General features: G+C 36.1%; 1 protein-coding gene across 5 annotated transcripts in view; it reads left to right on the forward strand.

Annotated features, from left to right (window-relative positions):
* The window catches only part of LOC142339467 (proton channel OTOP2-like), a 60,600-nt gene that overhangs the window by 2,542 nt on the left and 40,410 nt on the right, over positions 1-17,648 (forward strand). Inside the window, exon 1 of one of the 5 annotated variants that reach the window (XM_075389513.1) lies at positions 6,386-6,944. The exons of 1 other annotated variant lie outside the window; for it this stretch is intronic. The gene's annotated coding sequence lies outside the window, so the exon portion shown is untranslated. Of the gene's footprint in view, positions 1-6,385; positions 6,945-6,967; positions 7,076-12,461; positions 13,317-17,648 lie in introns of those variants that run through there. 3 more of the 5 variants (XM_075389548.1, XM_075389529.1, XM_075389539.1) reach the window with 3 other exon arrangements.

Here is a 17,648-nt window from a genome sequence, read left to right on the forward strand (position 1 = left end):
CGACTTTGAATACGTTTTTTTCTCGTATATCTCCATAAAGCTGAGGATTCTTTCTTGTACGGGAATGCAATTTGTAATTTTGGGATATGTTCAAGATTTATAATTTTAGCGAATTATATTTTTTATATGCCCGTAATGCTTTAGGTCTCATACGCTTAAACTCACTTAATACGTCTGTTTCAAATTGACTATCATCAACTTTTTTTCCTCATCATTGCAATTTTGTCAATGAGTAGAGTAACTTTAATTTACGATCTTTGAAAAATGTATAGAGCTGCTAGAACTACCCTATACTTAACGAATGTAAACTTTAACAAGAGATTCGCCAAAACTATTCTAATTTCCGTATCAGTAGTTTTTGAGGAATCATGTCTTCGTATGAAATTGAACTCTACCACAAATAGCGTAATCCCAGTCAAAGGTAATGAATCTAATCTTTCGTTTGAGGTTCAAGCAATTCTATGCCCTGTTTGTTGCAATTATATTGACCTAAACTGATCTACTCCACCCCGCATCATAACGCCTCACGCTTGACCCACCAAAAACTCCGCACATCGTTGCTTCACTTCAACCCTGAATTACGCTTAAGCTGGCCTCTAAGCCGCAGCTGGCCTAGTGATGAAAGTCAGTCTTTTGAAAGTCTTTTTTTCACCGGACGTTCGTTTGTTATTTATTTATTAAAATGATCAAATTAGCCATAACAACTGCATAGTTACTACTATTTTGTCATCAGACCCCTTCGAATCTGACAACACGGCAGATTATGATTCAGATTGTCAAAATGATTGAGGCTGCAGAAAGATGAACCTAAAATGGGAGAACAACTTTTCGGGCCTGAAGTGCCAAATTTATGTCATTGGGTGTTGAATTTAGGCAATTTTTAGTTGTCTTTTGCTGTGTGCTGACTGTCGAATGTCAATGATATGGCAAGAATGTCAATCTTCTGGATATTGGGATCGTCATTCGCACATATATCAAGCCGTTATTTTTGGCGGAAGGAGAGTTTTAAAAATATTAGGCAAACTGCCAGTTCTGAAATAAAATTAATTAGGTCTTCAAAGTAATTTGCCCAGCTATTTGATAAATTCTTGCAGGTAGGTAGTTTAGAAGGTATCTTGGGGCAATCAGGAGCCGGATATTTGTGCGCGAATGCTTCGAGTAACATTGATCATTTATTAACCTGAAAGAAACTAAAATGTGTTTGTAATCTTTTGCTCATCCCTCTGAAAAATGATAATCCCATGAGAAAATTGATTTGCTGTGCTGTTCTTTTGTGCAAGCATCTGATGAAAACGTAAACGGGATGTTCATCACTTTCAAAACATTTAGTAGAACGGTTTTCCTCTCTTTTTCCTAGTAGGCTTTTGATAGCAATCTTGATCGACTTTGAATACTTTTTCGTCGAAGATCTCGATAAAACAGGCTTCTTGTATGGGATTGGAATTTTTTAGTGTGGTACATTTTCATGATAGATAACTCTATCGAAATACACAATAACCTGATCGACTTTGAATACATTTTTTTCTCGGATATTTCCATAAAGCTGAGGATTCTTGTACGGGAATGCAATTTGTAAGGTTGGAATATTTTCACGATATATAATTCTAGCGAATTACATTTTTTCGATATGATATGCCGTAATGCTTTAGTTCTCAAATGCTTAAACTTGTTTAGTGCTTCATTGTCAAGTTGACTATCATGAACTTGTTTTTGTCTTAATCAGAATTTCATTAATGAGAAGATGGATTAACTTTAATTTACGGTCTTTGGAATGTATAGAGCTGCTAGAATTATACTATGCTTAACAAATGTAAACTTCAACAACATAGTCTCAAAATCAATACTAATTTCCGTGTCAGTAATCTCTTTGAAAAAGCACGTCCTCGTGTAAAATTGCAACAAGTTAGCTTTACGAAGAATGATCTGCAATTTAGTGCTTCGAAGATCGGGTTGGTTTCGAGTTGTAATGTGAAATCCAGGCCCTCTTTCGTTTGAGATTTGAGGGATTCTTCGGCCCGTTTATTTAAATTATATTGACCTAAACTGACCTTTTGAGGTGAAAAATAAGGATAATCAATTTTCACAGAATTCGATTCCCCGAAAACTAAATGATAGCTTTTTATCTCAAAACCTGATCTAGTAGCTTCTCATGAATAAACTGGTTTACACCATTCTATTACGTCATCCAACTTGGTAACGTTCTACTATTTACTGACATTCAAGTGAGGACAGTTGGGTGGTTTTTAACTCTCGACAATTTTAGGTTGGAAGTCCTGCCATAACAGTTCTAACAGTTAGCTGATTTCATTAGTTCCGACGGACCCCCCACCCAAAGAGGAGGAGTTCAGAGAAACAAAACGGTAAACAGTTGCTCGTTGGAATCGACTTTTTGTTAAGTACTTTTGTTATGTGCTATATGGTTTGCCGAGTAATTTATTACCGATTTATTATGATTTCTGATGCTTCATTTTTCTTCTAGCCTCAGTTTCTTTAATAAACGGCCTGGGATGTTTTGGAATAAGATTAAGAAGGCAAGTGATTGATGTTTTATCTGTTATTTGACTATCGGGTTTTTAAATATTTTTGAATTAAAGTATTTAAAAACCTGATAGTCAAAAACCCGATAGTTTCATACCTAAGTTTATATCGGAGCCTTTACTTTCGCGTCTTTAAGGTGGTAAGAGCTAAAAACAACTTTAGAGCAAATATGTTGACTCTCAATGGAATTACCATTGAAGTTGCAGCGGTAAAAGCATTCCTGGCTCTGCTATTTTTGGACTAATGCATTGGCTGTTTGTTCTACTGCATTATTAAATCTCGGAAAACAGTTCAGATAGATCGGTTTTGTACTGACATTTGTTGAAATTGCTGAGTTTTCGCAGAGTGCCTGAAATAATGTGCACAAGCACGACATTCTCTTTAGAGTTAGCCGGCAGGTATTCGTCACATTTCACCATACTGTAAATCAACAGTTCAACTTTTCAAGCGGTTTTTTGGCAATTCAGTTTTCTTCGTTGTTGCGGTTAGATGCTGTCAATTGATTCGTAATTTAGGTTATATTGATGCCTCTGATCTTTCTTAACCAGGTTAACAGTTGCATAAGTGAGTTGCGATAGAAACATAACCTTCAATACAACCAATTGTTGTTAATTGCTCTTGAACGAAGTTCATAGCAATTATTGTAAACGTGTGTGTCTTTTTTATGCAAAATTTTCGCTTGACGGTTCTGACTTTTCGAGTGACTTTTACGCCCTTGACTTCTTGCGTTTCGCGTGATCTAAAATCTCTCTCAATCCTAATTTTAATCAGCTGAACTCAATTGGTGGCAATTTAATACTAAAAGTCAAATGAAAAGTGCGCCGAAACTGGTGCCATTTTTACACTATAAATCTTAATAGTGGTATATGTTAACCTCTAATGTAGTTATTTAAAGCCCACTATTGAACTTCTTAGTCCCATTTAGACCCCCTCCCTCCCCCCCCCCGACTGAAGCAGGCTGCAATTGATTAGAGCTCCCACTAGTGGTTCGAGAGCGATTCTTCCGACGTTTAGTCGGTTATGTTTTCTATTGTGGTATATTGAGATTACATGTCTACAAAGCCGTCTCAACTTTTTTTTGACAATCTGGCGGCTATAAACCTGCTCTGTCTTCCTTTTTAACAACAAGTTTTAAACCTCTATTTCAAATATTTCCTGATTTTTTTCAGTTCAGCTGGCTGTGGAAAATTACGGACTTATTTTGATGACCACTTTTTAATGCAATCAAACAGTTGGAATATATTTACAGGTTCATCAAGGCATCCATTATGTCCGAAATATTTTGTCTACAAACAAGGTTCCTGTAACTATATTATCACATTCCACATTTCTACATTTCAAGATCAATTTCATCTGGGTTAAGTTTGCCGTGCTACGAGCATTTGGATCTGTTTGTTGAAATTTGACCAGTTTGATCGAAAATCTTTTTTCTCTGCATCATCAGAAGATGTATAAACTCATAAATCCGCTTGCCTTTTGGATTCTGATTTAAAAATTGAACGAGACAGAATTTAAATAAAACTTAATTTCGAATCCGTTTTAGTTGACCGAAATTATATTGGTCAATTTGGTTGCAATGACTGTAATAGTCTACTGTGCGTTTGATCAGAATGTTGAGCGGTACTTCTAATGCACAAATCAGAACAGAAAATTTATTTTCAATGCATTTATTTGCACTTAGAGTCAATCTTCATGTTAATAAGGGTACGAATGTGCTTTGAGAACACAGAATTTCAGCACTATTCCATGCTGTCTAAAAGACTGGGCAAATTTATTGATACGGGCTTCTTGCTCTCCCTTGAAAAAGATAAAAAAGAACACTGAATTCGATCCATTATTGCTGTGCAAAAACAAATAAGTAGATTGCGCAGAACAAAGTGGCAGTGCAAAAGTATTAATAATAATAGCAATGTCATTACTGAAAAAAATTTTATTTATTCGAATTGGAACCCAAGAAAAGTTAGTTTTTAAACCTTACATGTTTCCAAGAAAAACAATCCGATAACTGCATGCAAGGGTCTCCTTTAAATTCCTTAATGTGATAATTTGATTATTCTTAATTTGATAATTCTCAATAGGCATTGCACATGGGGCAGTTCGAACGTCATTAGATGTTTTAAAAGAAGTTACCGGTCTAGTAAAGTAACAGGACATTTCAGATATATTTCCTTTATTTTTATCAATTTGATATTGCTGACCTCCGCATTTGCTTTTTTGGGGGTATCATTTATTTCTGACCTGGAGCCGGTAACAGTATTTTTAGTTGAATTTATTTTGGATTTTTCTCCATGCATTATTGATGGTTCTTTTTCCATTTTAGAAGCTCAAGAAAATTAATAACGCGTATAACTTTTCTAATCCCTCTTCTTTACTGTCTCCTTTTATTCTCAATGTGTATCCAGTTCACTCCTTCTTCTTTTCCCTTTCTTTCCCCTTTTGAAGTAATACAAAACGATATGCCTTAACACTGAAGGCTGCAGATTTGTTCAGAGGGGGCTGTGATCAATTGAGACGCCCACGCCATGCCCCTTCTACTATATACTCTGCATGTGTGCCACACTTTAGAAGGATATTCATGTGATTGTGTGTTCACACCTCCGAAAAATTCACCTGTCTTCTATTCCGGAATGACCTGATTAATTTAATTTTACGTCTTAGTTTGTGTTTCAACTTTGTTCTTTTGTTTTACTTAACACAATGATATTTTGCTTTCACCTGGAGATTTGTAGCGTGATTAAATTGTGGTTAATTTATTTTTCATTTATTGCAAAAATTTAACAGCAAAAATTTACGTATTGCAAAAATTTAAGTGCTGCAGAAATTTAAGTAAAAATAAATTTAAGTTTGTTTTTTCGGTACTGAATGTGAGCAGATGGTTAGTTTGATCATGCCTCCGTAAAACTAGTTTTGTGAAATTAATTCAAATTTGGTTTTAACTCTATAGGTCTTGTATGCTGAGTGAGAGTTCTGTCAAATAAACTTGTCAGATTGTTGGAGTCAGTGAGTTATCGAGTGAAATGCACTGGTGCGCCGGGGGAGACGTTGAGCGTGTTTGTCTGAACGGGGGGAGGGGGGATGGGTTCTTGGGTGTTTGTGCTGTTCTATTTCTACCAAGCATAGCTGCTGCTCTCGCTTCTACCAAGCAGAGCAAATAAAAAAGATTTCACCATTATACCCGTCATTTCTATACATGTGCGCCCAAAACAACACATACGTATACATACATACATACATATATGACAAGGCTTCGTTATTCCTGTTATTGAATACTTCATTTGTTTATTGTCCCTGAAAGCAGAATGTTTTTATACTTTTGAGCACTTGTTTATTTGTTCATTTTTCAACAATGCTGACAGGAAATGAACGGCCCTTAACTACAAAAAATTGTATCAATAAAGAGCAAAGTGCGTCATCCAAAAATAAACATAGGAACCATACGCTCCTATTTTTAATTTGGCTTTGAGCTAAATATGAGTTTTAGAATAGCTCTTCAAAATTGTTTACATATGTCCCTTTTTCTGTGGATCGCGTGTTTTAAGGCTGTCTTTTTAAGGGCTCGATTGTCCTAAATTTCCGCATATGGATCAATTAATTCCTAAACAGTCCGCTTCAACACTCCTCTAAAAAACGCGGTTTTTGAAAGTCGTTCCATTTTATTTTCGGTCAAATTGTATTTTATGACAAATGATCTAAAGTTCAGCTATTTTTTACGCTCCTCAGGAGAGAAATTTTGCTCTGAGATTTAGTAACAGAAAGAGTGTAGCGCCAATAGTTGAAATATAGAGACATAAAGACAGAAAGAGAGAGAGAGAGAGAGAGAGAGAGAGAGAGAGAGAGAGAGAGCAAGCGGTGGTAGTGGTGGGGAATACGCTGAGTTTACGTTATGGAATACGCGATGATGACGGCGTGGTGGTATATTTTGCAGTGTTTTTATCTTATATTTCCATTTTTTCCATCTTTTCCTTCCTGTTTCTTCCATTATAGCCTCATGTGTGGATGTGTGCGTTTTATCGGCAGATGCAATGAGCGCCGCTCGCTCTCGCTCTCATAACATACAACACATATACATACATATACATACAAGCATACGATCTTAGATGTGGTAAAGGTCTCAACCAAATGTCAAGAACCAAATATATGCCTCTCTGTATAATACTTTCTTCCCGTTCTTTGCTGAGAAGGGAGCCTTCAAGAGCTCACTGTAACCCCTGCGACTACTGATACTACTACTAGCTCTGCTTCCTTACTATTTTTACTTAGTTACTACTATACAAGAAGCTATAACGTGTGTCCTTTTCTCCAGTTTAAACCATACATCAAAATGGCTTTGTAAAAACGCTACTGCCGAGATAAATGGATTAGTTGGTATGTGTGTGCCAGCCAGCCTGCTTCGATCTGCTGCTAAGGTAAGAAGGTTAATTATAGAAATTGGCAGCGTAACTTGAACTTGAGCAGTAACCATCTATTACATCGAACAAGTTAAACCGTTAGAACTAATTTGATTTTCTAACTGCCCCAGTTTTTTTGACACGCAAAGGTAGGATTTTAATTCATTTTATTTTCAAACGGGTCATTTTTGCTTCCGTAAAATTATTATTTTAACAAAGAAATTATCGCTGATGTCAGATTTGAGGTGACCGGTAGGTCAATTAACTTTTCCATTAAGTAAATGAAAAAACAATTAACTGATCCTCACTTAGTTTACGATGTGGTAATTCAGCGTATAGCATGAGCATATGCTCAAGTCAAAAGTTTTGAATTCCAAACTTGAAATTATTTGTACTTTTTGCGACATTCCTTTGCAGGAAAATTTAAACTTTGAAAAGAATTTTAACCAGACTTGTTTATCTGCAAATGGGTTGAAATAAGCATCGAGTGAAGACGTAATGAAAAAATAAATATGTTGCAAGTAAGTATTTTTTGATTGGAATCAGCCCGAAACTTTACACCACAACCGTGCAACTGAAGCAGTTCGAAAATTTAATTTAAACGTTTCGCACTAAAGCTCATTTTTTTAAATCTGATTATTTGTGCCGCCAGAGCTTGTATGTTAACAAATTGTTGGCTGCATTTGTGTTTGTTGTAGCTTACCATTTTTTTCTTCATGGCGTACTTTTGAAAAGAATAGCCGGTTTTTCTGCCATTTCTGGCAGGTTTCTATTGTATGGGGTGAAAAACAGAGTGTATCATTTGGATCCTCCTAATTGTTCAAAAACAGATTACTCTTCAGTTCTCTCGCTTCTTGTCTGAAAAAATCAGGACTGAAATTCATTACTTCTCAACTTTTCACCAATCATTCTATTTAATCGTTCATTAAGCGAGTTTTAATCCTCGTGGTTTAAAAGCAATAGTTTTCCTGACCCTTTCATGTCTGACTGTTTTGATTTGTTGTCGAAGGACGCAGAAAATTTTTGAACTGGTAAAACGGCAAGGTTTAAGTTTGTATTTATAAATGGTATAAGTGGTAAATCATGAAACCATGGTTTACATTGCATTGCGGGTGCACATTTCGTTCACGTTCCTTTTTTTGCTCCTTGCCACAGTAAGCTGATTAGCGTAAGCTTTTGACAACGTAAGCTAGCTTCTGTCACCGAAACGTTCACCGTTCATTGCTTGGGAGCATTTCATCCAGCATGAGTAGTTGATAATTATCATTTCTAAATTAGATTATCAATCTTCTGTATATAATTTTTTTGTTATTATAAAGTGTTCTTATTTGTCAATAATTCTGACTGAAAAGCTGATTGTTGGACTTCATTTGAGTGCTGTGTTTTCTTAAAAGTTTTCGTTCATTTTTTTGCATGCGAATATGTTTCGTTTTTTGTATTAGTTAATTCCTGGTGAAAATCCGATGGGTTGATTTTTTTTGGAAAACAGAACAGAGATTTTGTTGGATAATGTTCATATGGGAAATACCCTATTAAAAAACTTTTCCACAGGTGCAAAATAAAGCCATGCCATAACAGTATTCTGAGGCAGCAATGTTGATTGTTTAATAAAATTCACTGAATTGTATGGGTTGAAATCTTATTTGGAAAACAGAACATATATTTAATTAAATTGAGCTTCATTGTTCGACAGTTGTAGCTGATGCAAATTTCTTGAAATTCGATTGCCACACATCTTCTATTTACTTGGCTGAAATTGTGCTTTTATTTTGAAGTCCAGAAAATGAAATTCTTTGGTACTGTTTTTCTAAGATGCATTTATGCATTTTGGAGTGAATTTGGATTCTAAACTGGATAATTTAAAAAACTAGGAACTGCTTCCTTTTTTCCACTATTACAATACGAAATAAATTTCTTGAAGTTCTGTTGCCGCGCATCAGCTATTTAGTTGGTTGAGTTTGTGTTTTTGTTTTGAAGTCTAAGATTTTTTTAAATAAACTGTTTATCTACGTTGTGTTTACGAAAATTTGAATTCTCAAACGGGATAAATTAAAATTATTAAAAATTTTAAAATAGTTGTTTGCGTTGCTCTTGTTTTTTTTTCGAAAAGTAATTTTATGGAACACGTTTTCACGTTTCCAGAAAATACAGCTTGCTCTGTTAGCATTCTTGGGAGTTTGTAATTTGAAAAGCTAAATGCTCATTTTTCTTCTTTTACAAAGTTTTTAAGTTTTAGTTGATAATGGCTCAGGAGAGTGAGAATGACTATAGACAAAAGGTGTTAAGATTTGCAGCAGTTGGTTGAGCAGAGAAGTAAAGGTAAATTACAATTTTTCGCATGCCAATAGATCTCTTTTTGTAGAGAGAGATAGAACTGATATTACCGGTGCGGCCTGCCTTAGAAGGGTGTTACATGTATATATCGTAGTTTGTATATTTTGGTTCAATGGGGCATCATCTACAGGGGTCACTACAAGGGAGTGTCTTTTTTTATATCTATTTTTTGTTGAGGAACTTTGAAACACGAATTTCCGCACATAGCGTTTTGAAGTTATTTGGTAAGTAAAAGGAGTTTTGTTAGTTTTAAGTTTAATTTTCGTTTTTTAGTTTTAATTTTAGTTTTAGTTTTTTAATTTTTAGTTTTGTTATTTGACTTCAGATTGTTTTTTGCTGTTTTCTTAAGTTGTAGATCTAGCTCACGGGATATTTTTTTTATGTAGTTGAGTTTTGATTTTTCTCCAAAATACCAAATACAATCCAAATAACCGTTATTCATCATATCTTCTTCAAATCTCTCCTTTCTATGCTTGGTTCAATCGCATTCTGGTTAATGAGTATCATTTGAGGCAATCCGTTTTAGGCAGTCTGCGGGGCATATAAATGTTAAAAATCCTTCTTAATTGAATCTGGGATGGGCTATTTGTGGTGGAAACGTTCGGGTTCGAACTGTTTCTGTGTTTTCCTTTTCAAACCGCAACTCTTAATTGTTTCTTCTTAAAATGAAAACTGGAGAAGAGATTTTAAAAGTTAAAGGGCTCTGCTTCCAACTATCGTTGATCTAACCGAGCTTGATATTGATTATCGTATTTACATTAGCATTTTTGATGTGGGTGTTTTTCTTTATAATTGCGTAAGTGTTTTGTTCGACATATTATGCATTGCTTTCAATTGTTTTCATTTTAATGTTCTACAGAATTCTCTAGAATTGAAACCGAAACTTTAATAAATGCGAATTATTTATCACATAATCTAACGTAACTAAACATTTACAAATGATGCGTTTGAAAAAAAATGCATGGAAAAATGATGAATATTTTTTGGCTGTTTGCAGCTGAGTAGAAATTATTATTTGTTCACTATCAAAATGCTACCTATGCCTAGAGAATTTTTTAAGAACGCCACAAAATCAAACAAAACAACATTCTGAATTCAAATTAGTTCTCTAGTAAAGTGTCATTGCACTTATAGTTTTTAAATATCTAGTAGATGATTTGTACGGTTTTCAGGCAGGTTTCTAATGTGCGGGTCAATTTTCTGAAAATTTGTCTTCCAATCTTTTCCAAAGAACTGTGTATTTTCGCTACTTTTGCTTTGAGATCACTCATAAGTTTTCATGTGGATTCAGACCAGGACTCTATGTTGACCATCCCGTTGCCTCACTCTTTGGAAGAATTCCTGAAGACCTCTGTTTTATGCACAGGAGCTTCATCTTATTGAAATCTACGATTTGGAAAGTGCACTTTTCTCGTAATTTTTATAAATATTCGATTAAACCGATAGGTTTAACATATTTGGACATATAACAGGCAAATTACGTTCACCTGATTGCATCCAACAACATATAAGATAGCTTGTCCAAAATTAAGTATTTTGTTTTTTGTTTAGAAATTGTGTCTAATTTTTGTCCAGAACTCGCACGATTCCGTAGCTAGGTATGTTTTGAACGTATTGCTTTTTCGGTAACGTTTGTATGCATGTTGTATACTAGTCCTAATTTTTCAGCTGAGTTGCTCGTATTTTCTGAGTAAACGTAGAAAATTTCAATGAAAACTCGATTAAAACTTCAAAGTTTCACGCATTTTCTCACGTTTTTCTTTGAAGAGCTCAAATTGTGCTTTTCGGTAACATAGTGTTTCTCAATTGACGCAGTCGTACGGCTATACAGTTCAAATTTTGGAACGCTTCTTTAAAATAATGAAGTGTTTAAAAGCCACTCAGCTTTAATTATATTACATATTACAGACGAAAGCAGCATCCTGTTATCGTGAAGCCATTTAACTGTTATTGTCTACAATTAACGCCATTCTTACACAATCTGCCTACTGCTTTGCTGTTTTGCTACCTTTTGTTGAAATTTGTGGGGCTTAATCTGCGGTGGTCTATAGTTCCTCCTCCCTCTCTGCCTAGTGATAAAGCTGATAAGTCTAAACTGCCACCAATCAACCTCATAACTGCATCAAAATGGAGGGGAGGAATTAACTGCCGTTAAGAATATAAAAAATGCCATCACGTCGCCTATATTCGCTTCGTACAACTTCGTTTCGCGGCCCTTAAAAACTTGAAATGAACAAAATACACACTGTGACATACCTTTACATGTGCTAGTAAAAGGAAAAAGTGAAGATTCACATTACTTTAGATGACCAAGCGTTGAGTTTATTTTGTTCCTATTTGAATGTACTACTATTTTCTGCCCCTTTACTGTTCTGAACGGGAAAAAAAACTTTTCACTGCCATGGTTCTCATCGCCCAATATTTGCCCTCATTTTTGCCTACTGTTTTCTCTGAGTGGGGGGATGAATGTGGGTAATCCTGCTAAAAGTTCGCCTTTCACAATGGTAACGTCTTAAGTTTGTTTGCACTTGTGTTTAAAGTGTCCCGTTTGGCTGAAGTAAACATTCAAATTATAAACAACCTTGTCCAATTTCATTTTATTTCCTACCCAGGCTGAATATTTCCAATTTTCAGCATAACTTAAAAATTTAGCCAGCACTGTTTTTATTCGTGTGTGTGTTTGTGTGTGTGTATGTATGTGTGTGTGTGTGTGTGTGTGTGTGTGTGTGTGTGTGTGTGTGAGTGTGTGATCGAAGGAATAAAGTAAGTTCTTTCTCGTTTGCTCTGCTGGGTTTTCTCTCTATTTCTCCCTCTTTCTCTTTTTAACTGACAGGACTGTTGGTAAGGTAATTGGTGTCCTTGTGAAAAGAAGAAGTCCCTCGTGAACAAAGCGACTAATGTGCCATTCACATAAGAGTGCCATCAGGCTATTAACCGACAAGCGACCGGGCAGAAAAGCAAGCGACCAAGTCCTAATCAAAAAGAGAAATAAAAAGTCCTAATCAAAGCTCTCCTTATTAATTGTATATTGTATCAAAAGCTTTTTTTTTCAATACAATAAAACACCCTCTGTGTTTTAAGAAATAAAATTATCCGTGTTTTATCAATTGTTTTAAATGCTTGGGCGACTCAAGTGTACATTTTTGGATAACATGACGAATTAATTAATAACTGTCAACTTTAGTTATTGTAAAGGTAATTTCAATATTAAAATTTTGATTCCCGTGTTTTCCTTGAATTCTTGTAGCCTTTAACATTAATGAATAAAGCTACAATTATTGTTTTAATTCGAAGCAATGTAAAATCACAGAAGTGAACCTATGTTATAAATCTGAACCCATTCTAAACTAAAATTCGGCACACATTTTTCAAACGAGCTTGAAATTATTTTTTGCGACATCTGCTAGTTGATCACAGCACCTCAGTAGCAGAATGATCGAAATTCACCCATCACGCTTCATAGACTACCATTCACATAGCTGCCCCTCCCCCACCCTTACTCTCCTCTCTTCCCATCAATTGATTGTGATTGCACCATTTTGCTAGTTTTTGTATTACCTCAAATACTGCTACAAGTACTACTTCTTTCAAATCACCAACTTTGCCCACAGTATAATTCCTGTCATCCGAACTACTCACATTTTCATTTGCAAAGCACAGCCACCCTCCTCATTGAAAAATTTCAACAATTATTGAGCTATTTTTAGCTGTTTTTCAGGTTATCATAACGGAAATGCAATCAGCAATCGTAGATAATTAACCTTTTGAACTTAACGATTTGGTACTACTGATTTTTTAAAACTACTTAGCATAATATTTCACTTTAAATTTACTGAAGATTCTGTTCTAATCTTTGTTATGAACAGAAATTTATAACTCACTTAGTAATAAGTTTACGTCCTTCGCATAAAATAATGCCTTTGCAGACCAACTGCCAATTGTTACTGAAAATTGTACCGGTGACTGAATATCAGCAAAATCAATGCACCATTAAAAATTTTGCTGAGAGATTAGTGGATCTGGTCGAGAACGTATAAAATTACTATCAGTTAACAGGTAATCTTCTTTAATTTTCTTTCGAACGAACTTTGAAGCAATTATTGCAGTCCTGTATCTCTTTTTATTCACAAATAATTCTTGACCGTACTGACTTTCCGAGTGACTTTTACCACGTTTAGCTTTTTAATTTTGGCGCGATCCAAAGTGCTCTCTCATTAAGAATTTTGAGCAGCTGAACTCAAGCGGCAGTTTACTTCAAAAAGTTAAGTGGAAAGTGCGCTATAATTGGCTTAATTTTTTCATTTGTCAGATTTCAAAATCTTGGTTGTAGCTTGTATAACCTCAAACTTCATTTTAGGCCCTTTAGTGAACCTAAATACATCGCTAATCCGTCACTCGCGGCTCTATCAGAATACAATATAATGGAGCACACGTCAGTCGTTCGATATCACTTCATCTGAAACTTGCCAGTTGTTTGAAGATTAAGAAATCAGAGTCAGTTGTCTTTGTTAGAAGTTTTTTGGAAATTGGGTTCGAAGTAGACCTTCAAATGGATAGCAGCCCTCCTGGGCAAATATTTTACGACTACTCACAGGAGAAATATTTAAAATACATTCAACAATTTGTGTTTCACGTCGTTTTCTGTGTTTTCGTTTTTACTTTCTGCTGTTTTTTTGCTCCGTTTTGTTACCAGTACTGGAAATTTTTTGGTCCTTCTTATATGTATTTGCTTTATTAATTTATTTTTTAAATTTTTAAATAGACCATTTTTCTTCGTGTCCACAAGTAGCACTTCAGCCTTGCTCCATTAAATTTTCACAAACTTCTGAGGCCACGTCCTTGTTGTACCACAGTTCAAAGATAGGGAAGGACCTCGGGCTTTCAAAAATATGGGATATGTCCCCTTCTTCTCCACGTATGGTGCATGCGGTGTAGGCAATCTGTCCCATTTGTGGCGGGTTAGGCGGCATCGTCCAGCACCCGCCGGGAGTCTATTCAAAGCTCTCCACTTTTTTCAGGGCAGGTGGGAGCTGACAGGTAGTTAATGGTGATGGGTGATATGATCGCCTCGCACTTCAAAAACAAGTTTCCAATTCCTGCTTCTGTAATTGTTGATTGGCGTTTAGGAGGCGAGTCTATGATAGGCAACAGGTCGCGATTGAAGTCGTAGCGGTGCCGCAGTCTTTGCAAACATTGAGTGTCTTCGATCGGTCGTTTGCTTCCGTCTTCGTTCTCTCGCAGCTGCCTCCCGCGTATGTTGGGTGGAGCTATCCCTGCAGTTAGTACAAATGCTCTTTCTTCGTCGTCTGAAGACAACTCTTTACCTTGTCTCATTTACGCTGATGTCTACTTGCTGCGCATGGTATGACCTATACCAGACCGAAGCATATTCAGCGGCTGATATTGCGAGATTTAGGGCCGATGTGCACAGAGTCCTTGGATCAGCTCCAAAGATCGTTGTCGTTAGAAGCAGCAAAAGGTTATTTCTACCTGCGACTTTCTTTCGTACATTGAGGCAGTGTCTTTGTATCCGGGTGTACGGTCCAGAACGACTCCTAGATATTTGTGTTCGGGTTAATTTGTAAGCCGCATTCCTCTCCAGACTATATCGAGTTCTCGTTTTGCTGATCTGTTATTCAGATGAAGGAGAGAAACTTCTATTTTCTCAGGGTTCGGCTTTAAATTGTTGGCTTTGTAGTTTTTTCTCATTTCATTGAGGGCACTGCATTTTTTGTTCAAAATTCTTGAGACTTGAATCTTGAAAGAATCGCCCGGTCAGCAGCGTAAATGAAATTTTGAGATCCGGTTGGCAGAGATTGTTCGTTCGTGTAGACATTGAACAGCAGAGGTGCTAGGACGCAACCCTGAGGCAGTCCGTTCTTTTGTTTCCGCCATCTGCTTTTCTTGCTGTCTAAAACAACGTAGAACCAGCGGCTTGTAAACATTTCACGGAAAATTTGACAGAGTTTTGTTTTACCGACTGGTCCGTATAGCTTCCGTAGCAAGAGCTGGTAACTGACTATATCATATGCGGCCGTTAGGTCCAGGAAACAATTCAGTGTACATTTTCTTTGGTAGTCGTTTTATGTATAATCGTTTTTTAGATTCAGCTCTTGGCCGGTTGTAGATTGCCCAGGTCTGAAGCCTGTCTTAATCATTATGGGCTGGACAATGGGTGCCAGTTTCTGAAGTATTATTCTTTCAAACAGTTTGCATGTATGGCAGAGGAGTTAGATAGGGCGGTAGCTTTTGTGGCATGAAAGGTCTTTCCCTGGCTTTAGTAGGGCCAAAAATTTTGCCTTACGTCAATCCCTGATGAGTTGTTCACCCTCAGCACAGGCCGAAAGAGTACCAAGAGTTGCTAAGAGAAACCCGCTTTGCCCAGATGTTTCAAATGTTTGACACAGAGGTTATCCATCCCTGCTGCTTTATCGTTTTTCATTTCCGCTAGAGCTTGGGTGAGCTCGAGGGAACAAATGTCATCCGAGAGGATCCAGCACTCTGATTTGAGGACTGGGAGCTTTTGTCGGATATTTATTTTCTCTATCTTTCCGCTCTTAATCAGTTGCGATTCAACCTGTTTGGCTGTTACACTCAGGGTAGTTCTGCTTGTGGTATTGTCGCTGTTTAGGATCTTCAGTTTTTTCTACGCTTTTTTGGGAGTCGCGTTGCGGATTGTTTCACTCAATGAACGTTATCCAAGACTCGTGTTCGGCGCCGGCCACTCTGACAGAGTCCTTTTTGCTCAGCTGAGGTGTCTCATTGCTGACTGAGTCTTCGTCAAAACTGCGGCAGTACTGTGTATGAAGTTCTTTGGTGTCACTTGTGACCTGGGACGTAATTGGTCGGGCATCGATTGCCTCGAGGCGCTTGCCTCGTGGCTTCGATTGCCTCGAGACGCTTTTAGGGGGTCATAAACATTCCGTAGTTATCCGGCTTTGGTTGGAAGTATATACCGTTTTTGACAATTTCTTCAAAAAATTTCCAGTGATAGATCATTGAATTAGTGTTTGATTAGTTCCACTTGCAAATAATATCTATAGGAATCGAACACGAATCATTTTTTTGTTTTTTTTTTGCAAAACGATAACTTAATTTTGATAGGGGGTGTTCTTAATTAACTTAGTTATCGATTCTGCGCCTTGTCAGATACAATGTCGTGCAAATGCGTGTAAAGTGTTGATGTTTCAATCGTGATACCTGTAGAGTTTTTTTAAATCTCGATTTTCTAGAGAATAGAATAGATTTCGCATTTTAAATCTTTAAGATATTCAATTTAAAGTCCCTATTCAGCTTATGCCTATCTAAACTGTTTCAATTGTGTCAAAGTTGGGATGTTTGTTGGGAAGCACACATTGGGATGTTTGTGTGTATAATTAATATTTTTTAAGCAAAAAAAGCAAGTTTGTCATATGTTCAAAAGCAACTCTTCAATATGGCAACTTTTCCAACGTTGAGTATGTGTTCTCAAAAAACTGTTTACCGTGTCCTTAATTTTTAAGCTTTTATGAGAGCGCTTCTTCACAATTTCAAGCGTTCTCGTAGGAGTTCTCAAGAGTTTTGTGATCGGCTATTTTTGCCTTGGGCTCGAACTTGAACACAGAGGTACAAATATACCCGTAAAATTAATGCCAAACGTTAACATCTAATCGATAAACATGCAATAATTTTGGAGAAAACTCTTGAAACCGGTGGACAACACGGAATCCAATAATAAAAAATCTTTAAATCATTGTGAATGAAAATTTGAAAGTTTCTTAATTAAATTTCTTAATTAAGTTTTGAAAACTTACTGCTCAAAAAGGTTCGGAAAGAATCCGTAAGATTGTCGAATTTCATTTGAACCATTGATATATGAAATTAGTAGCAAATCTGCTTTTGTTGAATTTGAATTGAATTGACTAAAAATTCTATAACAACAAATTGACTCGTTGATTTTGGGCACTTTTAATGGTTCGAATTAAAAATTAAGCTGTGAACTACTTAGAGCGTTTACTGGAAAATTGGTTGGGTTTAGTTTCGCAATTAATTTATGAATGTTAAAGTCTTCGGATAGAGTTCACACGTTTTCTATAGAGATAAAGCAAGAGTTTTTTGCTTTAGCTTAAATGACAATGTTGTTAAATGCATGGGAGATGCAACGGAATGGGTCCTCTTGATACGTTTAAGTTCCCTTTGGTTACCGATGCTCTTTGTTACTGCTTCACTCGTTCATAGTATGTTTCTTCTCACATTTTGTTTCACGTGTCAATTTTTTAAGCCACAAAATCTTTCTAGATATACTGTTGTGATGATTTTTGGAGAGTTAGTTGAGCATAGAAAACTACAGTGGTGACTCGTATCAAATTGTTTTAAGATTTCGTATTTTTTGTTATCTTTTGTTTTTTT

Source organism: Convolutriloba macropyga, chromosome 1 (genome assembly GCF_964194025.1).
Source record: "Convolutriloba macropyga chromosome 1, txConMacr16.3, whole genome shotgun sequence".
Classification (NCBI taxonomy): domain Eukaryota; kingdom Metazoa; phylum Xenacoelomorpha; order Acoela; family Convolutidae; genus Convolutriloba; species Convolutriloba macropyga.